Raw genomic sequence first — 25,109 nt, 5'->3', positions numbered from 1 at the left:
AGGGAGAGACTGGGACACACAGCTGGAGAGAAACAGGGAGAGACTGGGACACACAGCTGGAGTGAATGGGGGAGAGACTGGGACTCACAGCTGGAGAGAAACAGGGAGAGACTGGAACACACAGCTGGAGGGAAACAGGGAGAGACTGGGAGACACAGCTGGAGGGAAACAGGGAGAGACAGGGACACACAGCTGGAGAGAAACAGGGAGAGACTGGGACACACAGCTGGAGGGAAACAGGGAGAGACTGGGACACACAGCTGGAGTGAATGGGGGAGAGACTGGGAGACACAGCTGGAGAGAAACAGGGAGTGACTGGGACACACAGCTGGAGTGAAACAGGGAGAGACTGGGACACACAGCTGGAGAGAAACAGGGAGAGACTGGGACACACAGCTGGAGGGAAACAGGGAGAGACTGGGACACACAGCTGGAGAGAAACAGGAGAGACTGGGACACACAGCTGGAGTGAAACAGGGAGAGACTGGGACACACAGCTGGAGAGAAACAGGAGAGACTGGGACACACAGCTGGAGGGAAACAGGGAGAGACTGGGACACACAGCTGGAGGGAAACAGGGAGAGACTGGGACACACAGCTGGAGTGAAACAGGGAGAGACTGGGACACACAGCTGGAGAGAAACAGGGAGAGACTGGGACACACAGCTGGAGGGAAACAGGGAGAGACTGGGACACACAGCTGGGGGAAACAGGGAGAGACTGGGACACACAGCTGGAGAGAAACAGGGAGAGACTGGGACACACAGCTGGAGGGAAACAGGGAGAGACTGGGACACACAGCTGGAGGGAAACAGGGAGAGACTGGGACACACAGCTGGAGGGAAACAGGGAGAGACTGGGAAACACAACTGGAGTGAAACAGGGAGAGACTGGGACACACAGCTGGAGGGAAACAGGGAGAGACTGGGACACACAGCTGGAGAGAAACAGGGAGAGACTGGGACACACAGCTGGAGGGAAACAGGGAGAGACTGGGAGACACAGCTGGAGGGAAACAGGGAGAGACTGGGAGACACAGCTGGAAAGAAACAGGGAGAGACTGGGACACACAGCTGGAGAGAAACAGGGAGAGACTGGGACACACAGCTGGAGGGAAACAGGGAGCGACTGGGAGACACAGCTGGAGGGAAACAGGGAGAGACTGGGACACACAGCTGGAGAGAAACAGGGAGAGACTGGGACACACAGCTGGAGGGAAACAGGGAGAGACTGGGACACACAGCTGGAGGGAAACAGGGAGAGACTGGGAGACACAGCTGGAGGGAAACAGGGAGAGACTGGGAGACACAGCTGGAGGGAAACAGGGAGAGACTGGGACACACAGCTGCAGTGAAACAGGGAGAGACTGGGACACACAGCTGGAGAGAAACAGCGAGAGACTGGGACACACAGCTGGAGTGAAACAGGGAGAGACAGGGACACACTGCTGGAGGGAAACAGGGAGAGACTGGGACACACAGCTGGAGAGAAACAGGGAGAGACTGAGACACACAGCTGGAGAGAAACAGGGAGTGACTGGGACACACAGCTGGAGAGAAACAGGGAGAGACTGGGACACACAGCTGGAGTGAAACAGGGAGAGACTGGGAGACACAGCTGGAGAGAAACAGGGAGAGACTGGGACACACAGCTGGAGTGAAACAGGGAGAGACTGGGAGACACAGCTGGAGAGAAACAGGGAGAGACTGGGACACACAGCTGGAGTGAATGGGGGAGAGACTGGGAGACACAGCTGGAGAGAAACAGGGAGTGACTGGGACACACAGCTGGAGTGAAACAGGGAGAGACTGGGACACACAGCTGGAGAGAAACAGGGAGAGACTGGGACACACAGCTGGAGGGAAACAGGGAGAGACTGGGACACACATCTGGGGCAAACAGGGAGAGACTGGGACACACAGCTGGAGGGAAACAGGGAGAGACTGGGACACACAGCTGGAGGGAAACAGGGAGAGACTGGGACACACAGCTGGAGGGAAACAGGGAGGGACTGGGACACACAGCTGGAGAGAAACAGGGAGAGACTGGGATACACAGCTGGAGGGAAACAGGGAGAGACTGGGACACACAGCTGGAGGGAAACAGGGAGAGACTGGGACACACAGCTGGAGGGAAACAGGGAGAGACTGGGACACACAGCTGGAGTGAAACAGGGAGAGACTGGGACACACAGCTGGAGGGAAACAGGGAGAGACTGGGACACACAGCTGGAGTGAAACAGGGAGAGACTGGGACACACTGCTGAAGAGAAACAGGGAGAGACTGGGACACACAGCTGGAGAGAAACAGGGAGAGACTGGGACACACAGCTGAAGAGAAACAGGGAGAGACTGGGACACAGAGCTGGAAAGAAACAGGGAGAGACTGGGACACACAGCTGGAGAGAAACAGGGAGAGACTGGGATACACAGCTGGAGTGAAACAGGGAGAGACTGGGACACACAGCTGGAGTGAAACAGGGAGAGACTGGGACACACAGCTGAAGAGAAACAGGGAGAGACTGGGACAAACAACTGGAGTGAATGAGGGAGAGACTGGAACACACAGCTGGAGTGAAACAGGGAGAGACTGGGACACACAGCTGGAGTGAAACAGGGAGAGACTGGGACACACAGCTGGAGAGAAACAGGGAGAGACTGGGACAAACAACTGGAGTGAATGAGGGAGAGACTGGAACACACAGCTGGAGTGAAACAGGGAGAGACTGGGACACACAGCTGGAGTGAAACAGGGAGAGACTGGGACACACAGCTGGAGAAACGGAGAGACTGGGACACACAGCTGGAGTGAAACAGGGAGAGACTGGGACACACAGCTGGAGTGAAACAGGGAGAGACTGGGACACACAGCTGGAGAAACGGAGAGACTGGAACACACAGCTGGAGAGAAACAGGGAGAGACTGGGACACACCGCTGGAGTGAAACAGGGAGAGACTGGGACACACAGCTGGAGAGAAACAGGGAGAGACTGGGACACACCGCTGGAGTGAAACAGGGAGAGACTGGGACACACAGCTGGAGGGAAACAGGGAGAGACTGGGAGACACAGCTGGAGGGAAACAGGGAGAGACTGGGACACACAGCTGGAGAGAAACAGGGAGAGACTGGGACACACAGCTGGAGTGAAACAGGGAGAGACTGGGACACACAGCTGGAGAAACGGAGAGACTGGAACACACAGCTGGAGAGAAACAGGGAGAGACTGGGACACACCGCTGGAGTGAAACAGGGAGAGACTGGGACACACAGCTGGAGAGAAACAGGGAGAGACTGGGACACACCGCTGGAGTGAAACAGGGAGAGACTGGGACACACAGCTGGAGGGAAACAGGGAGAGACTGGGAGACACAGCTGGAGGGAAACAGGGAGAGACTGGGACACACAGCTGGAGAGAAACAGGGAGAGACTGGAACACACAGCTGGAGTGAAACAGGGAGAGACTGGGACACACAGCTGGAGTGAAACAGGGAGAGACTGGGACACACAGCTGGAGAGAAACAGGGAGAGACTGGGACAAACAACTGGAGTGAATGAGGGAGAGACTGGAACACACAGCTGGAGTGAAACAGGGAGAGACTGGGACACACAGCTGGAGTGAAACAGGGAGAGACTGGGACACACAGCTGGAGAAACGGAGAGACTGGGACACACAGCTGGAGTGAAACAGGGAGAGACTGGGACACACAGCTGGAGTGAAACAGGGAGAGACTGGGACACACAGCTGGAGAAACGGAGAGACTGGAACACACAGCTGGAGAGAAACAGGGAGAGACTGGGACACACCGCTGGAGTGAAACAGGGAGAGACTGGGACACACAGCTGGAGAGAAACAGGGAGAGACTGGGACACACCGCTGGAGTGAAACAGGGAGAGACTGGGACACACAGCTGGAGGGAAACAGGGAGAGACTGGGAGACACAGCTGGAGGGAAACAGGGAGAGACTGGGACACACAGCTGGAGAGAAACAGGGAGAGACTGGGACACACAGCTGGAGAGAAACAGGGAGAGACTGGAACACACAGCTGGAGGGAAACAGGGAGAGACTGGGAGACACAGCTGGAGGGAAACAGGGAGAGACAGGGACACACAGCTGGAGAGAAACAGGGAGAGACTGGGACACACAGCTGGAGGGAAACAGGGAGAGACTGGGACACACAGCTGGAGTGAATGGGGGAGAGACTGGGAGACACAGCTGGAGAGAAACAGGGAGTGACTGGGACACACAGCTGGAGTGAAACAGGGAGAGACTGGGACACACAGCTGGAGAGAAACAGGGAGAGACTGGGACACACAGCTGGAGGGAAACAGGGAGAGACTGGGACACACAGCTGGAGAGAAACAGGAGAGACTGGGACACACAGCTGGAGTGAAACAGGGAGAGACTGGGACACACAGCTGGAGAGAAACAGGAGAGACTGGGACACACAGCTGGAGGGAAACAGGGAGAGACTGGGACACACAGCTGGAGTGAAACAGGGAGAGACTGGGACACACAGCTGGAGAGAAACAGGGAGAGACTGGGACACACAGCTGGAGGGAAACAGGGAGAGACTGGGACACACAGCTGGGGGAAACAGGGAGAGACTGGGACACACAGCTGGAGAGAAACAGGGAGAGACTGGGACACACAGCTGGAGGGAAACAGGGAGAGACTGGGACACACAGCTGGAGGGAAACAGGGAGAGACTGGGACACACAGCTGGAGGGAAACAGGGAGAGACTGGGACACACAGCTGGAGTGAAACAGGGAGAGACTGGGACACACAGCTGGAGGGAAACAGGGAGAGACTGGGACACACAGCTGGAGAGAAACAGGGAGAGACTGGGACACACAGCTGGAGGGAAACAGGGAGAGACTGGGAGACACAGCTGGAGGGAAACAGGGAGAGACTGGGAGACACAGCTGGAAAGAAACAGGGAGAGACTGGGACACACAGCTGGAGAGAAACAGGGAGAGACTGGGACACACAGCTGGAGGGAAACAGGGAGCGACTGGGAGACACAGCTGGAGGGAAACAGGGAGAGACTGGGACACACAGCTGGAGAGAAACAGGGAGAGACTGGGACACACAGCTGGAGGGAAACAGGGAGAGACTGGGACACACAGCTGGAGGGAAACAGGGAGAGACTGGGAGACACAGCTGGAGGGAAACAGGGAGAGACTGGGAGACACAGCTGGAGGGAAACAGGGAGAGACTGGACACACAGCTGCAGTGAAACAGGGAGAGACTGGGACACACAGCTGGAGAGAAACAGCGAGAGACTGGGACACACAGCTGGAGTGAAACAGGGAGAGACTGGGACACACAGCTGGAGGGAAACAGGGAGAGACTGGGACACACAGCTGGAGAGAAACAGGGAGAGACTGAGACACACAGCTGGAGAGAAACAGGGAGTGACTGGGACACACAGCTGGAGAGAAACAGGGAGAGACTGGGACACACAGCTGGAGTGAAACAGGGAGAGACTGGGAGACACAGCTGGAGAGAAACAGGGAGAGACTGGGACACACAGCTGGAGTGAAACAGGGAGAGACTGGGAGACACAGCTGGAGAGAAACAGGGAGAGACTGGGACACACAGCTGGAGTGAATGGGGGAGAGACTGGGAGACACAGCTGGAGAGAAACAGGGAGTGACTGGGACACACAGCTGGAGTGAAACAGGGAGAGACTGGGACACACAGCTGGAGAGAAACAGGGAGAGACTGGGACACACAGCTGGAGGGAAACAGGGAGAGACTGGGACACACAGCTGGAGAGAAACAGGAGAGACTGGGACACACAGCTGGAGTGAAACAGGGAGAGACTGGGACACACAGCTGGAGAGAAACAGGAGAGACTGGGACACACAGCTGGAGGGAAACAGGGAGAGACTGGGACACACAGCTGGAGGGAAACAGGGAGAGACTGGGACACACAGCTGGAGTGAAACAGGGAGAGACTGGGACACACAGCTGGAGAGAAACAGGGAGAGACTGGGACACACAGCTGGAGTGAAACAGGGAGAGACTGGGACACACAACTGGAGTGAAACAGGGAGAGACTGGGACACACAGCTGGAGAAACGGAGAGACTGGAACACACAGCTGGAGAGAAACAGGGAGAGACTGGGACACACCGCTGGAGTGAAACAGGGAGAGACTGGGACACACAGCTGGAGAGAAACAGGGAGAGACTGGGACACACAGCTGGAGTGAAACAGGGAGAGACTGGGACACACAGCTGGAGGGAAACAGGGAGAGACTGGGAGACACAGCTGGAGGGAAACAGGGAGAGACTGGGACACACAGCTGGAGAGAAACAGGGAGAGACTGGGACACACAGCTGGAGTGAATGGGGGAGAGACTGGGACACACAGCTGGAGAGAAACAGGGAGAGACTGGAACACACAGCTGGAGGGAAACAGGGAGAGACTGGGAGACACAGCTGGAGGGAAACAGGGAGAGACAGGGACACACAGCTGGAGAGAAACAGGGAGAGACTGGGACACACAGCTGGAGGGAAACAGGGAGAGACTGGGACACACAGCTGGAGTGAATGGGGGAGAGACTGGGAGACACAGCTGGAGAGAAACAGGGAGTGACTGGGACACACAGCTGGAGTGAAACAGGGAGAGACTGGGACACACAGCTGGAGAGAAACAGGGAGAGACTGGGACACACAGCTGGAGGGAAACAGGGAGAGACTGGGACACACAGCTGGAGAGAAACAGGAGAGACTGGGACACACAGCTGGAGTGAAACAGGGAGAGACTGGGACACACAGCTGGAGAGAAACAGGAGAGACTGGGACACACAGCTGGAGGGAAACAGGGAGAGACTGGGACACACAGCTGGAGGGAAACAGGGAGAGACTGGGACACACAGCTGGAGTGAAACAGGGAGAGACTGGGACACACAGCTGGAGAGAAACAGGGAGAGACTGGGCACACAGCTGGAGGGAAACAGGGAGAGACTGGGACACACAGCTGGGGGAAACAGGGAGAGACTGGGACACACAGCTGGAGAGAAACAGGGAGAGACTGGGACACACAGCTGGAGGGAAACAGGGAGAGACTGGGACATACAGCTGGAGGGAAACAGGGAGAGACTGGGACACACAGCTGGAGTGAAACAGGGAGAGACTGGGACACACAGCTGGAGTGAAACAGGGAGAGACTGGGACACACAGCTGGAGGGAAACAGGGAGAGACTGGGACACACAGCTGAAGAGAAACAGGGAGAGACTGGAACACACAGCTGGAGGGAAACAGGGAGAGACTGGGAGACACAGCTGGAGGGAAACAGGGAGAGACTGGGAGACACAGCTGGAAAGAAACAGGGAGAGACTGGGACACACAGCTGGAGAGAAACAGGGAGAGACTGGGACACACAGCTGGAGGGAAACAGGGAGCGACTGGGAGACACAGCTGGAGGGAAACAGGGAGAGACTGGGACACACAGCTGGAGAGAAACAGGGAGAGACTGGGACACACAGCTGGAGGGAAACAGGGAGAGACTGGGACACACAGCTGGAGGGAAACAGGGAGAGACTGGGAGACACAGCTGGAGGGAAACAGGGAGAGACTGGGAGACACAGCTGGAGGGAAACAGGGAGAGACTGGGACACACAGCTGCAGTGAAACAGGGAGAGACTGGGACACACAGCTGGAGAGAAACAGCGAGAGACTGGGACACACAGCTGGAGTGAAACAGGGAGAGACTGGGACACACAGCTGGAGGGAAACAGGGAGAGACTGGGACACACAGCTGGAGAGAAACAGGGAGAGACTGAGACACACAGCTGGAGAGAAACAGGGAGTGACTGGGACACACAGCTGGAGAGAAACAGGGAGAGACTGGGACACACAGCTGGAGTGAAACAGGGAGAGACTGGGAGACACAGCTGGAGAGAAACAGGGAGAGACTGGGACACACAGCTGGAGTGAAACAGGGAGAGACTGGGAGACACAGCTGGAGAGAAACAGGGAGAGACTGGGACACACAGCTGGAGTGAAACAGGGAGAGACTGGGACACACAGCTGGAGAGAAACAGGGAGAGACTGGGACACACAGCTGGAGTGAAACAGGGAGAGACTGGGAGACACAGCTGGAGAGAAACAGGGAGAGACTGGGACACACAGCTGGAGTGAAACAGGGAGAGACTGGGACACACAGCTGGAGAGAAACAGGGAGAGACTGGGACACACAGCTGGAGTGAAACAAGGAGAGACTGGGACACACAGCTGCAGAGAAACAGGGAGTGACTGGGACACACAGCTGGAGTGAAACAGGGAGAGACTGGGACACACAGCTGGAGAGAAACAGGGAGAGACTGGGACACACAGCTGGAGTGAAACAGGGAGAGACTGGGAGACACAGCTGGAGAGAAACAGGGAGAGACTGGGACACACAGATGGAGAGAAACAGGGAGAGACTGGGACACACAGCTGGAGAGAAACAGGGAGAGACTGGGACACACAGCTGGAGTGAAACAGGGAAACACTGGGACACACAGCTGGAAAGAAAGAGGGAGAGACTGGGACACACAGCTGGAGAGAAACAGGGAGAGACTGGGACAAACAACTGGAGTGAAAGAGGGAGAGACTGGGACACACAGCTGGAGTGAATGAGGGAGAGACTGGGACATACAGCTGGAGAGAAACAGGGAGAGACTGGGACACACAGCTGGAGAGAAACAGGGAGAGACTGGGACACACAGCTGGAGAGAAACAGGGAGAGACTGGGACACACAGCTGGAGAGAAACAGGGAGAGACTGGGACACACAGCTGGAGAGAAACAGGGAGAGACTGGGACACACAGCTGGAGAGAAACAGGGAGAGACTGGGACACACAGCTGGAGTGAAGCAGGGAGAGACTGGGACACACAGCTGGAGTGAAACAGGGAGAGACTGGGACACACAGCTGGAGTGAAACAGGGAGAGACTGGGACACACAGCTGAAGAGAAACAGGGAGAGACTGGGACACACAGCTGGAAAGAAACAGGGAGAGACTGGGACACACAGCTGTAGAGAAACAGGGAGAGAATGTGACAAACAACTGGAGTGAAAGAGGGAGAGACTGGGACACACAGCCGGAGAGAAACAGGGAGAGACTGGGACACACAGCTGGAGTGAAACAGGGAGAGACTGGGACACACAGCTGGAGTGAAACAGGGAGAGACTGGAACACACAGCTGGAGAGAAACAGGAGCGACTGGGACACACAGCTGGAGAGAAACAGGGAGAGACTGGGACACACAGCTGGAGAGAAACAGGGAGAGACTGGGACACACAGCTGGAGAGAAACAGGGAGAGACTGGGACACACAGCTGGAGAGAAACAGGGAGAGACTGGGACACACAGCTGGAGTGAAACAGGGAGAGACTGGGACACACAGCTGAAGAGAAACAGGGAGAGACTGGGACGCACAGCTGGAAAGAAACAGGGAGAGACTGGGGCACACAGCTGGAGAGAAACAGGGATAGACTGGGACAAACAGCTGGAGTGAAAGAGGGAGAGACTGGGACACACAGCTGGAGTGAATGAGGGGGAGACTGGGACACACAGCTGGAGAAATGGAGAGACTGGGACACACAGCTGGAGTGAAACAGGGAGAGACTGGGACACACAGCTGGAGAAACGGAGAGACTGGGACACACAGCTGGAGTGAAACAGGGAGAGACTGGGACACACAGCTGGAGAAACGGAGAGACTGGGACACACAGCTGGAGAGAAACAGGGAGAGACTGGGACACACAGCTGGAGAAACGGAGAGACTGGGACACACAGCTGGAGTGAAACAGGGAGAGACAGGGACACACAGCTGGAGGGAAACAGGGAGAGGCTGGGACACAGCTGGAGGGAAACATGGAGAGACTGGGACACACAGCTGGAGAGAAACAGGGAGAGACTGGGACACACAGCTGGAAAGAAACAGGGAGAGACTGGGACACACAGCTGGAGAGAAACAGGGAGAGACTGGGACACACAGCTGGAGAGAAACAGGGATAGACTGGGACAAAAAGCTGGAGTGAAAGAGGGAGAGACTGGGACACACAGCTGGAGTGAATGAGGGGGAGACTGGGACACACAGCTGGAGAAATGGAGAGACTGGGACACACAGCTGGAGTGAAACAGGGAGAGACTGGGACACACAGCTGGAGAAACGGAGAGACTGGGACACACAGCTGGAGTGAAACAGGGAGAGACTGGGACACACAGCTGGAGTGAAACAGGGAGAGACTGGGACACACAGCTGGAGAGAAACAGGGAGAGACTGGGACACACAGCTGGAGAGAAACAGGGAGAGACTGGGATACACAGCTGGAGTGAAACATGGAGAGACTGGGACACACAGCTGGAGAAACGGAGAGACTGGGACACACAGCTGGAGTGAAACAGGGAGAGACTGGGATACACAGCTGGAGTGAAACAGGGAGAGACTGGGACACACAGCTGGAGAAACGGAGAGACTGGGACACACAGCTGGAGTGAAACAGGGAGAGACTGGGACACACAGCTGGAGAAACGGAGAGACTGGGACACACAGCTGGAGAGAAACAGGGAGAGACTGGGACACACAGCTGGAGGGAAACAGGGAGAGACTGGGACACACAGCTGGAGAGAAACAGGAGAGACTGGGACACACAGCTGGAGTGAAACAGGGAGAGACTGGGACACACAGCTGGAGAGAAACAGGAGAGACTGGGACACACAGCTGGAGGGAAACAGGGAGAGACTGGGACACACAGCTGGAGGGAAACAGGGAGAGACTGGGACACACAGCTGGAGTGAAACAGGGAGAGACTGGGACACACAGCTGGAGAGAAACAGGGAGAGACTGGGACACACAGCTGGAGGGAAACAGGGAGAGACTGGGACACACAGCGGGGGGAAACAGGGAGAGACTGGGACACACAGCTGGAGAGAAACAGGGAGAGACTGGGACACACAGCTGGAGGGAAACAGGGAGAGACTGGGACACACAGCTGGAGGGAAACAGGGAGAGACTGGGACACACAGCTGGAGGGAAACAGGGAGAGACTGGGACACACAGCTGGAGTGAAACAGGGAGAGACTGGGACACACAGCTGGAGGGAAACAGGGAGAGACTGGGACACACAGCTGGAGAGAAACAGGGAGAGACTGGGACACACAGCTGGAGGGAAACAGGGAGAGACTGGGAGACACAGCTGGAAAGAAACAGGGAGAGACTGGGACACACAGCTGGAGAGAAACAGGGAGAGACTGGGACACACAGCTGGAGGGAAACAGCGAGCGACTGGGAGACACAGCTGGAGGGAAACAGGGAGAGACTGGGACACACAGCTGGAGAGAAACAGGGAGAGACTGGGACACACAGCTGGAGGGAAACAGGGAGAGACTGGGACACACAGCTGGAGGGAAACAGGGAGAGACTGGGAGACACAGCTGGAGGGAAACAGGGATAGACTGCGAGACACAGCTGGAGGGAAACAGGGAGAGACTGGGACACACAGCTGCAGTGAAACAGGGAGAGACTGGGACACACAGCTGGAGAGAAACAGCGAGAGACTGGGACACACAGCTGGAGTGAAACAGGGAGAGACTGGGACACACAGCTGGAGGGAAACAGGGAGAGACTGGGACACACAGCTGGAGAGAAACAGGGAGAGACTGAGACACACAGCTGGAGAGAAACAGGGAGTGACTGGGACACACAGCTGGAGAGAAACAGGGAGAGACTGGGACACACAGCTGGAGTGAAACAGGGAGAGACTGGGAGACACAGCTGGAGAGAAACAGGGAGAGACTGGGACACACAGCTGGAGTGAAACAGGGAGAGACTGGGAGACACAGCTGGAGAGAAACAGGGAGAGACTGGGACACACAGCTGGAGTGAAACAGGGAGAGACTGGGACACACAGCTGGAGAGAAACAGGGAGAGACTGGGACACACAGCTGGAGTGAAACAGGGAGAGACTGGGAGACACAGCTGGAGAGAAACAGGGAGAGACTGGGACACACAGCTGGAGTGAAACAGGGAGAGACTGGGACACACAGCTGGAGAGAAACAGGGAGAGACTGGGACACACAGCTGGAGTGAAACAAGGAGAGACTGGGACACACAGCTGCAGAGAAACAGGGAGTGACTGGGAAACACAGCTGGAGTGAAACAGGGAGAGACTGGGACACACAGCTGGAGAGAAACAGGGAGAGACTGGGACACACAGCTGGAGTGAAACAGGGAGAGACTGGGAGACACAGCTGGAGAGAAACAGGGAGAGACTGGGACACACAGATGGAGAGAAACAGGGAGAGACTGGGACACACAGCTGGAGAGAAACAGGGAGAGACTGGGACACACAGCTGGAGTGAAACAGGGAAACACTGGGACACACAGCTGGAAAGAAAGAGGGAGAGACTGGGACACACAGCTGGAGAGAAACAGGGAGAGACTGGGACAAACAACTGGAGTGAAAGAGGGAGAGACTGGGACACACAGCTGGAGGGAAACAGGGAGAGACTGGGACACACAGCTGGAGTGAAACAGGGAGAGACTGGGACACACAGCTGGAGGGAAACAGGGAGAGACTGGGACACACAGCTGGAGAGAAACAGGGAGAGACTGGGACACACAGCTGGAGGGAAACAGGGAGAGACTGGGAGACACAGCTGGAGGGAAACAGGGAGAGACTGGGAGACACAGCTGGAAAGAAACAGGGAGAGACTGGGACACACAGCTGGAGAGAAACAGGGAGAGACTGGGACACACAGCTGGAGGGAAACAGCGAGCGACTGGGAGACACAGCTGGAGGGAAACAGGGAGAGACTGGGACACACAGCTGGAGAGAAACAGGGAGAGACTGGGACACACAGCTGGAGTGAAAGAGGGAGAGACTGGGACACACAGCTGGAGTGAATGAGGGGGAGACTGGGACACACAGCTGGAGTGAAAGAGGGAGAGACTGGGACACACAGCTGGAGTGAATGAGGGAGAGACTGGGACACACAGCTGGAGTGAAGCAGGGAGAGACTGGGACACACAGCTGGAGTGAAACAGGGAGAGACTGGGACACACAGCTGGAGTGAAACAGGGAGAGACTGGGACACACAGCTGAAGAGAAACAGGGAGAGACTGGGACACACAGCTGGAAAGAAACAGGGAGAGACTGGGATACACAGCTGGAGTGAAAGAGGGAGAGACTGGGACACACAGCTGGAGTGAATGAGGGGGAGACTGGGACACACAGCTGGAGAAATGGAGAGACTGGGACACACAGCTGGAGTGAAACAGGGCGAGACTGGGACACACAGCTGGAGAAACGGAGAGACTGGGACACACAGCTGGAGTGAAACAGGGAGAGACTGGGACACACAGCTGGAGAAACGGAGAGACTGGGACACACAGCTGGAGAGAAACAGGGAGAGACTGGGACACACAGCTGGAGAAACGGAGAGACTGGGACACACAGCTGGAGTGAAACAGGGAGAGACAGGGACACACAGCTGGAGGGAAACAGGGAGAGGCTGGGACACAGCTGGAGGGAAACATGGAGAGACTGGGACACACAGCTGGAGAGAAACAGGGAGAGACTGGGACACACAGCTGGAAAGAAACAGGGAGAGACTGGGGCACACAGCTGGAGAGAAACAGGGATAGACTGGGACAAAAAGCTGGAGTGAAAGAGGGAGAGACTGGGACACACAGCTGGAGTGAATGAGGGGGAGACTGGGACACACAGCTGGAGAAATGGAGAGACTGGGACACACAGCTGGAGTGAAACAGGGAGAGACTGGGACACACAGCTGGAGAAACGGAGAGACTGGGCCACACAGCTGGAGTGAAACAGGGAGAGACTGGGACACACAGCTGGAGTGAAACAGGGAGAGACTGGGACACACAGCTGGAGAGAAACAGGGAGAGACTGGGACACACAGCTGGAGAGAAACAGAGAGAGACTGGGATACACAGCTGGAGTGAAACAGGGAGAGACTGGGACACACAGCTGGAGAAACGGAGAGACTGGGACACACAGCTGGAGTGAAACAGGGAGAGACTGGGACACACAGCTGGAGAAACGGAGAGACTGGGACACACAGCTGGAGAGAAACAGGGAGAGACTGGGACACACAGCTGGAGAAACGGAGAGACTGGGACACACAGCTGGAGTGAAACAGGGAGAGACTGGGACACACAGCTGGAGGGAAACAGGGAGAGGCTGGGACACAGCTGGAGGGAAACATGGAGAGACTGGGACACACAGCTGAAGAGAAACAGGGAGAGACTGGGACACACAGCTGGAAAGAAACAGGGAGAGACTGGGGCACACAGCTGTAGATAAACAGGGATAGACTGGGACAAACAGCTGGAGTGAAAGAGGGAGAGACTGGGACACACAGCTGGAGTGAATGAGGGGGAGACTGGGACACACAGCTGGAGAAATGGAGAGACTGGGACACACAGCTGGAGGGAAACAGGGAGAGACTGGGACACACAGCTGGAGAAACAGAGAGACTGGGACACACAGCTGGAGTGAAACAGGGAGAGACTGGGACACACAGCTGGAGAAAAGGAGAGAATGGGACACACAGCTGGAGAGAAACAGGGAGAGACTGGGACACACAGCTGGAGAGAAACAGGGAGAGACTGGGACACACAGCTGGAGTGAATGGGGGAGAGACTGGGACAAACAGCTGGAGAGAAACAGGGAGAGACTGGGACACACAGCTGGAGAGAAACAGGGAGAGACTGGGACACACAGCTGGAGTGAATGGGGGAGAGACTGGGACAAACAGCTGGAGAGAAACAGGGAGAGACTGGGACACACAGCAGGAGAGAAACAGGGAGAGACTGGGACACACAGCTGGAGTGAAACGGAGAGACTGGGACACAGCTGGGGAGAAACAGGGAGAGACTGGGACAGACAGCTGGAGTGAATGAGGGAGAGACTGGGACACACATCTGGAGAGAAACAGGGAGAGACTGGGACACACAGCTGGAGGGAAACAGGGAGAGACTGGGACACACAGCTGGAGAGAAACAGGGAGAGACTGGGACACACAGCTGGAGGGAAACAGGGAGAGACTGGGACACACAGCTGGAGAGAAACAGGAGAGACTGGGACACACAGCTGGAGTGAAACAGGGAGAGACTGGGACACACAGCTGGAGAGAAACAGGAGAGACTGGGACACACAGCTGGAGGGAAACAGGGAGAGACTGGGACACACAGCTGGAGGGAAACAGGGAGAGACTGCGACACACAGCTGGAGTGAAACAGGGAGAGACTGGGACACACAGCTGGAGAGAAACAGGGAGAGACTGGGACACACAGCTGGAGGGAAACAGGGAGAGACTGGGACACACAGCTGGGGGAAACAGTGAGAGACTGGGACACACAGCTGGAGAGAAACAGGGAGAGACTGGGACACACAGCTGGAGGGAAACAGGGAGAGACTGGGACACACAGCTGGAGGGAAACAGGGAGAGACTGGGACACACAGCTGGAGGGAAACAGGGAGAGACTGGGACACACAGCTGGAGTGAAACAGGGAGAGACTGGGACACACAGCTGGAGGGAAACAGGGAGAGACTGGGACACACAGCTGGAGAGAAACAGGGAGAGACTGGGACACACAGCTGGAGGGAAACAGGGAGAGACTGGGAGACACAGCTGGAGGGAAACAGGGAGAGACTGGGAGACACAGCTGGAAAGAAACAGGGAGAGACTGGGACACACAGCTGGAGAGAAACATGGAGAGACTGGGACACACAGCTGGAGGGAAACAGGGAGCGACTGGGAGACACAGCTGGAGGGAAACAGGGAGAGACTGGGACACACAGCTGGAGAGAAACAGGGAGAGACTGGGACACACAGCTGGAGGGAAACAGGGAGAGACTGGGACACACAGCTGGAGGGAAACAGGGAGAGACTGGGAGACACAGCTGGAGGGAAACAGGGAGAGACTGGGAGACACAGCTGGAGGGAAACAGGGAGAGACTGGGACACACAGCTGCAGTGAAACAGGGAGAGACTGGGACACACAGCTGGAGAGAAACAGCGAGAGACTGGGACACACAGCTGGAGTGAAACAGGGAGAGACTGGGACACACAGCTGGAGGGAAACAGGGAGAGACTGGGACACACAGCTGGAGAGAAACAGGGAGAGACTGAGACACACAGCTGGAGAGAAACAGGGAGTGACTGGGACACACAGCTGGAGAGAAACAGGGAGAGACTGGGACACACAGCTGGAGTGAAACAGGGAGAGACTGGGAGACACAGCTGGAGAGAAACAGGGAGAGACTGGGACACACAGCTGGAGTGAAACAGGGAGAGACTGGGAGACACAGCTGGAGAGAAACAGGGAGAGACTGGGACACACAGCTGGAGTGAAACAGGGAGAGACTGGGACACACAGCTGGAGAGAAACAGGGAGAGACTGGGACACACAGCTGGAGTGAAACAGGGAGAGACTGTGAGACACAGCTGGAGAGAAACAGGGAGAGACTGGGACACACAGCTGGAGTGAAACAGGGAGAGACTGGGACACACAGCTGGAGAGATACAGGGAGAGACTGGGACACACAGCTGGAGTGAAACAAGGACAGACTGGGACACACAGCTGCAGAGAAACAGGGAGTGACTGGGACACACAGCTGGAGTGAAACAGGGAGAGACTGGGACACACAGCTGGAGAGAAACAGGGAGAGACTGGGACACACAGCTGGAGTGAAACAGGGAGAGACTGGGAGACACAGCTGGAGAGAAACAGGGAGAGACTGGGACACACAGATGGAGAGAAACAGGGAGAGACTGGGACACACAGCTGGAGAGAAACAGGGAGAGACTGGGACACACAGCTGGAGTGAAACAGGGAAACACTGGGACACACAGCTGGAAAGAAAGAGGGAGAGACTGGGACACACAGCTGGAGAGAAACAGGGAGAGACTGGGACAAACAACTGGAGTGAAAGAGGGAGAGACTGGGACACACAGCTGGAGTGAATGAGGGAGAGACTGGGACATACAGCTGGAGAGAAACAGGGAGAGACTGGGACACACAGCTGGAGAGAAACAGGGAGAGACTGGGACACACAGCTGGAGAGAAACAGGGAGAGACTGGGACACACAGCTGGAGAGAAACAGGGAGAGACTGGGACACACAGCTGGAGAGAAACAGGGAGAGACTGGGACACACAGCTGGAGAGAAACAGGGAGAGACTGGGACACACAGCTGGAGTGAAGCAGGGAGAGACTGGGACACACAGCTGGAGTGAAACAGGGAGAGACTGGGACAAACAGCTGGAGTGAAACAGGGAGAGACTGGGACACACAGCTGAAGAGAAACAGGGAGAGACTGGGACACACAGCTGGAAAGAAACAGGGAGAGACTGGGACACACAGCTGTAGAGAAACAGGGAGAGACTGGGACAAACAACTGGAGTGAAAGAGGGAGAGACTGGGACACACAGCCGGAGAGAAACAGGGAGAGACTGGGACACACAGCTGGAGTGAAACAGGGAGAGACTGGGACACACAGCTGGAGTGAAACAGGGAGAGACTGGAACACAAAGCTGGAGAGAAACAGGGAGCGACTGGGACACACAGCTGGAGAGAAACAGGGAGAGACTGGGACACACAGCTGGAGAGAAACAGGGAGAGACTGGGACACACAGCTGGAGAGAAACAGGGAGAGACTGGGACACATAGCTGGAGTGAAACAGGGAGAGACTGGGACACACAGCTGAAGAGAAACAGGGAGAGACTGGGACACACAGCTGGAAAGAAACAGGGAGAGACTGGGACACACAGCTGGAGTGAATGAGGGGGAGACTGGGACACACAGCTGGAGAAATGGAGAGACTGGGACACACAGCTGGAGTGAAACAGGGAGAGACTGGGACACACAGCTGGAGAGAAACAGGGAGAGACTGGGACACACAGCTGGAGTGAATGAGGGGGAGACTGGGACACACAGCTGGAGAAATGGAGAGACTGGGACACACAGCTGGAGTGAAACAGGGAGAGACTGGGACACACAGCTGGAGAAACGGAGAGACTGGGACACACAGCTGGAGGGAAACAGGGAGAGACTGGGACACACAGCTGGGGGAATCAGTGAGAGACTGGGACACACAGCTGGAGAGAAACAGGGAGAGACTGGGACACACAGCTGGAGGGAAACAGGGAGAGACTGGGACACACAGCTGGAGGGAAACAGGGAGAGACTGGGACACACAGCTGGAGAGAAACAGGGAGAGACTGGGACACACAGCTGGAGAGAAACAGGGAGAGACTGGGACACACAGCTGGAGAGAAACAGGGAGAGACTGGGACACACAGCTGGAGAGAAACAGGGAGAGACTGGGACACACAGCTGGAGAGAAACAGGGAGAGACTGGGACACACAGCTGGAGAGAAACAGGGAGAGACTGGGACACACAGCTGAAGAGAAACAGGGAGAGACTGGGACACACAGCTGGAAAGAAACAGGGAGAGACTGGGGCACACAGCTGGAGAGAAACAGGGAGAGACTGGGACACACAGCTGGAGTGAATGAGGGGGAGACTGGGACACACAGCTGGAGAAATGGAGAGACTGGGACACACAGCTGGAGTGAAACAGGGAGAGACTGGGACACACAGCTGGAGAAACGGAGAGACTGGGACACACAGCTGGAGGGAAACAGGGAGAGACTGGGACACACAGCTGGGGGAATCAGTGAGAGACTGGGACACACAGCTGGAGAGAAACAGGGAGAGACTGGGACACACAGCTGGAGGGAAACAGGGAGAGACTGGGACACACAGCTGGAGGGAAACAGGGAGAGACTGGGACACACAGCTGGAGTGAAACAGGGAGAGACTGGGACACACAGCTGGAGGGAAACAGGGAGAGACTGGGACACACAGCTGGAGTGAAACAGGGAGAGACTGGGACACACAGCTGGAGAGAAACAGGGAGAGACTGGGACACACAGCTGGAGGGAAACAGGGAGAGACTGGGACACACAGCTGGGGGAAACAGTGAGAGACTGGGACACACAGCTGGAGAGAAACAGGGAGAGACTGGGACACACAGCTGGAGGGATACAGGGAGAGACTGGGACACACAGCTGGAGGGAAACAGGGAGAGACTGGGACACACAGCTGGAGGGAAACAGGCAGAGACTGGGACACACTGCTGGAGAGAAACAGGGAGAGACTGGGACACACAGCTGGAGGGATACAGGGAGAGACTGGGACACACAGCTGGAGTGAAACAGGGAGAGACTGGGACACACAGCTGGAGAGAAACAGGGAGAGACTGGGACACACAGCTGGAGGGATACAGGGAGAGACTGGGACACACAGCTGGAGTGAAACAGGGAGAGACTGGGACACACAGCTGGAGGGAAATAGGGAGAGACTGGGACACACAGCTGGAGAGAAACAGGGAGAGACTGGGACACACAGCTGGAGGGAAACAGGGAGAGACTGGGAGACACAGCTGGAGGGAAACAGGGAGAGACTGGGAGACACAGCTGGAAAGAAACAGGGAGAGACTGGGACACACAGCTGGAGAGAAACAGGGAGAGACTGGGACACACAGCTGGAGGGAAACAGGGAGCGACTGGGAGACACAGCTGGAGGGAAACAGGGAGAGACTGGGACACACAGCTGGAGAGAAACAGGGAGAGACTGGGACACACAGCTGGAGGGAAACAGGGAGAGACTGGGACACACAGCTGGAGGGAAACAGGGAGAGACTGGGAGACACAGCTGGAGGGAAACAGGGAGAGACTGGGAGACACAGCTGGAGGGAAACAGGGAGAGACTGGGACACACAGCTGCAGTGAAACAGGGAGAGACTGGGACACACAGCTGGAGAGAAACAGCGAGAGACTGGGACACACAGCTGGAGTGAAACAGGGAGAGACTGGGACACACAGCTGGAGGGAAACAGGGAGAGACTGTGACACACAGCTGCAGAGAAACAGGGAGAGACTGAGACACACAGCTGGAGAGAAACAGGGAGTGACTGGGACACACAGCTGGAGAGAAACAGGGAGAGACTGGGACACACAGCTGGAGTGAAACAGGGAGAGACTGGGAGACACAGCTGGAGAGAAACAGGGAGAGACTGGGACACACAGCTGGAGTGAAACAGGGAGAGACTGGGAGACACAGCTGGAGAGAAACAGGGAGAGACTGGGACACACAGCTGGAGTGAAACAGGGAGAGACTGGGACACACAGCTGGAGAGAAACAGGGAGAGACTGGGACACACAGCTGGAGTGAAACAGGGAGAGACTGGGAGACACAGCTGGAGAGAAACAGGGAGAGACTGGGACACACAGCTGGAGTGAAACAGGGAGAGACTGGGACACACAGCTGGAGAGAAACAGGGAGAGACTGGGACACACAGCTGGAGTGAAACAAGGAGAGACTGGGACACACAGCTGCAGAGAAACAGGGAGTGACTGGGACACACAGCTGGAGTGAAACAGGGAGAGACTGGGACACACAGCTGGAGAGAAACAGGGAGAGACTGGGACACACAGCTGGAGTGAAACAGGGAGATACTGGGAGACACAGCTGGAGAGAAACAGGGAGAGACTGGGACACACAGATGGAGAGAAACAGGGAGAGACTGGGACACACAGCTGGAGAGAAACAGGGAGAGACTGGGACACACAGCTGGAGTGAAACAGGGAAACACTAGGACACACAGCTGGAAAGAAAGAGGGAGAGACTGGGACACACAGCTGGAGAGAAACAGGGAGAGACTGGGACAAACAACTGGAGTGAAAGAGGGAGAGACTGGGACACACAGCTGGAGTGAATGAGGGAGAGACTGGGACATACAGCTGGAGAGAAACAGGGAGAGACTGGGACACACAGCTGGAGAGAAACAGGGAGAGACTGGGACACACAGCTGGAGAGAAACAGGGAGAGACTGGGACACACAGCTGGAGAGAAACAGGGAGAGACTGGGACACACAGCTGGAGAGAAACAGGGAGAGACTGGGACACACAGCTGGAGAGAAGCAGGGAGAGACTGGGACACACAGCTGGAGTGAAGCAGGGAGAGACTGGGACACACAGCTGGAGTGAAACAGGGAGAGACTGGGACACACAGCTGGAGTGAAACAGGGAGAGACTGGGACACACAGCTGAAGAGAAACAGGGAGAGACTGGGACACACAGCTGGAAAGAAACAGGGAGAGACTGGGACACACAGCTGTAGAGAAACAGGGAGAGACTGGGACAAACAACTGGAGTGAAAGACGGAGAGACTGGGACACACAGCCGGAGAGAAACAGGGAGAGACTGGGACACACAGCTGGAGTGAAACAGGGAGAGACTGGGACACACAGCTGGAGTGAAACAGGGAGAGACTGGAACACAAAGCTGGAGAGAAACAGGGAGCGACTGGGACACACAGCTGGAGAGAAACAGGGAGAGACTGGGACACACAGCTGGAGAGAAACAGGGAGAGACTGGGACACACAGCTGGAGAGAAACAGGGAGAGACTGGGACACACAGCTGGAGTGAAACAGGGAGAGACTGGGACACACAGCTGAAGAGAAACAGGGAGAGACTGGGACACACAGCTGGAAAGAAACAGGGAGAGACTGGGGCACACAGCTGGAGAGAAACAGGGATAGACTGGGACAAACAGCTGGAGTGAAAGAGGGAGAGACTGGGACACACAGCTGGAGTGAATGAGGGGGAGACTGGGACACACAGCTGGAGAAATGGAGAGACTGGGACACACAGCTGGAGTGAAACAGGGAGAGACTGGGACACAAAGCTGGAGAAACGGAGAGACTGGGACACACAGCTGGAGTGAAACAGGGAGAGACTGGGACACACAGCTGGAGAAACGGAGAGACTGGGACACACAGCTGGAGAGAAACAGGGAGAGACTGGGACACACAGCTGGAGAAACGGAGAGACTGGGACACACAGCTGGAGTGAAACAGGGAGAGACAGGGACACACAGCTGGAGGGAAACAGGGAGAGGCTGGGACACAGCTGGAGGGAAACATGGAGAGACTGGGACACACAGCTGGAGAGAAACAGGGAGAGACTGGGACACACAGCTGGAAAGAAACAGGGAGAGACTGGGGCACACAGCTGGAGAGAAACAGGGATAGACTGGGACAAAAAGCTGGAGTGAAAGAGGGAGAGACTGGGACACACAGCTGGAGTGAATGAGGGGGAGACTGGGACACACAGCTGGAGAAATGGAGAGACTGGGACACACAGCTGGAGTGAAACAGGGAGGGACTGGGACACACAGCTGGAGAAACGGAGAGACTGGGAGACACAGCTGGAGTGAAACAGGGAGAGACTGGGACACACAGCTGGAGTGAAACAGGGAGAGACTGGGACACACAGCTGGAGAGAAACAGGGAGAGACTGGGACACACAGCTGGAGAGAAACAGGGAGAGACTGGGATACACAGCTGGAGTGAAACAGGGAGAGACTGGGACACACAGCTGGAGAAACGGAGAGACTGGGACACACAGCTGGAGTGAAACAGGGAGAGACTGGGACACACAGCTGGAGAAACGGAGAGACTGGGACACACAGCTGGAGAGAAACAGGGAGAGACTGGGACACACAGCTGGAGAAACGGAGAGACTGGGACACAGAGCTGGAGTGAAACAGGGAGAGACTGGGACACACAGCTGGAGGGAAACAGGGAGAGGCTGGGACACAGCTGGAGGGAAACATGGAGAGACTGGGACACACAGCTGGAGAGAAACAGGGAGAGACTGGGACACACAGCTGGAGTGAATGGGGGAGAGACTGGGACAAACAGCTGGAGTGAAACAGGGAGAGACTGGGACACACAGCAGGAGAGAAACAGGGAGAGACTGGGACACACAGCTGGAGTGAAACGGAGAGGCTGGGACACAGCTGGGGAGAAACAGGGAGAGACTGGGACAGACAGCTGGAGTGAATGAGGGAGAGACTGGGACACACATCTGGAGAGAAACAGGGAGAGACTGGGACACACAGCTGGAGAGATACAGGGAGAGACTGGGACACACAGCTGGAGAGATATAGGGAGAGACTGGGACACACAGCTGGAGAGAAACAGGGAGAGACTGGGACACACAGCTGGGGAGAAACAGGGAGAGACTGGGACACACAGCTGGAGTGAATGAGGGAGAGACTGGGACACACAGCTGGAGTAAAACAGTGAGAGACTGGGACACACAGCTGGAGAGAAACAGGGAGAGACTGGGACACACAGTCTGAAAGAAACAGGGAGAGACTGGGACACACAGTCAGAAAGAAACAGGGAGAGACTGGGACACACAGCTGGAGAGAAACGGAGAGACTGGAACACACAGCTGGAGTGAAACAGGGAGAGACTGGGACACACAGCTGGAGAGAAACATAGAAAGACTGGGACACACAGCTGGAGAGAAACAGGGAGAGACTGGGACACACAGCTGGAAAGAAACAGGGAGAGACTGGGACTCACAGCTGGGGAGAAACAGGGAGAGACTGGGACACACAGCTGGAGAGAAACACGGAGAGACTGGGACACACAGCTGGAAAGAAACAGGGAGAGACTGGGGCACACAGCTGGAGAGAAACAGGGATAGACTGGGACAAACAGCTGGAGTGAAAGAGGGAGAGACTGGGACACACAGCTGGAGTGAATGAGGGGGAGACTGGGACACACAGCTGGAGAAATGGAGAGACTGGGACACACAGCTGGAGTGAAACAGGGAGAGACTGGGACACACAGCTGGAGAAACGGAGAGACTGGGACACACAGCTGGAGTGAAACAGGGAGAGACTGGGACACACAGCTGGAGTGAAACAGGGAGAGACTGGGACACACAGCTGGAGAGAAACAGGGAGAGACTGGGACACACAGCTGGAGAGAAACAGGGAGAGACTGGGACACACAGCTGGAGTGAAACAGGGAGAGACTGGGACACACAGCTGAAGAGAAACAGGGAGAGACTGGGACACACAGCTGGAAAGAAACAGGGAGAGACTGGGGCACACAGCTGGAGAGAAACAGGGATAGACTGGGACAAACAGCTGGAGTGAAAGAGGGAGAGACTGGGACACACAGCTGGAGTGAATGAGGGGGAGACTGGGACACACAGCTGGAGAAATGGAGAGACTGGGACACACAGCTGGAGTGAAACAGGGAGAGACTGGGACACACAGCTGGAGAAACGGAGAGACTGGGACACACAGCTGGAGGGAAACAGGGAGAGACTGGGACACACAGCTGGGGGAAACAGTGAGAGACTGGGACACACAGCTGGAGAGAAACAGGGAGAGACTGGGACACACAGCTGGAGGGAAACAGGGAGAGACTGGGACACACAGCTGGAGGGAAACAGGGAGAGACTGGGACACACAGCTGGAGGGAAACAGGGAGAGACTGGGACACACAGCTGGAGTGAAACAGGGAGAGACTGGGACACACAGCTGGAGGGAAACAGGGAGAGACTGGGACACACAGCTGGAGAGAAACAGGGAGAGACTGGGACACACAGCTGGAGTGAAACAGGGAGAGACTGGGACACACAGCTGGAGAGAAACAGGGAGAGACTGGGACACACAGCTGGAGAGAAACAGGGAGAGACTGGGACACACAGCTGGAGGGAAACAGGGAGAGACTGGGACACACAGCTGGAGGGAAACAGGGAGAGACTGGGAGACACAGCTGGAGGGAAACAGGGAGAGACTGGGAGACACAGCTGGAGGGAAACAGGGAGAGACTGGGACACACAGCTGCAGTGAAACAGGGAGAGACTGGGACACACAGCTGGAGAGAAACAGCGAGAGACTGGGACACACAGCTGGAGTGAAACAGGGAGAGACTGGGACACACAGCTGGAGGGAAACAGGGAGAGACTGTGACACACAGCTGCAGAGAAACAGGGAGAGACTGAGACACACAGCTGGAGAGAAACAGGGAGTGACTGGGACACACAGCTGGAGAGAAACAGGGAGAGACTGGGACACACAGCTGGAGTGAAACAGGGAGAGACTGGGAGACACAGCTGGAGAGAAACAGGGAGAGACTGGGACACACAGCTGGAGTGAAACAGGGAGAGACTGGGAGACACAGCTGGAGAGAAACAGGG

Source organism: Heterodontus francisci, chromosome 19 (assembly GCF_036365525.1).
Source record: "Heterodontus francisci isolate sHetFra1 chromosome 19, sHetFra1.hap1, whole genome shotgun sequence".
NCBI classification, from domain to species: Eukaryota; Metazoa; Chordata; class Chondrichthyes; order Heterodontiformes; family Heterodontidae; genus Heterodontus; species Heterodontus francisci.
This window is presented reverse-complemented; position numbering follows the sequence as displayed.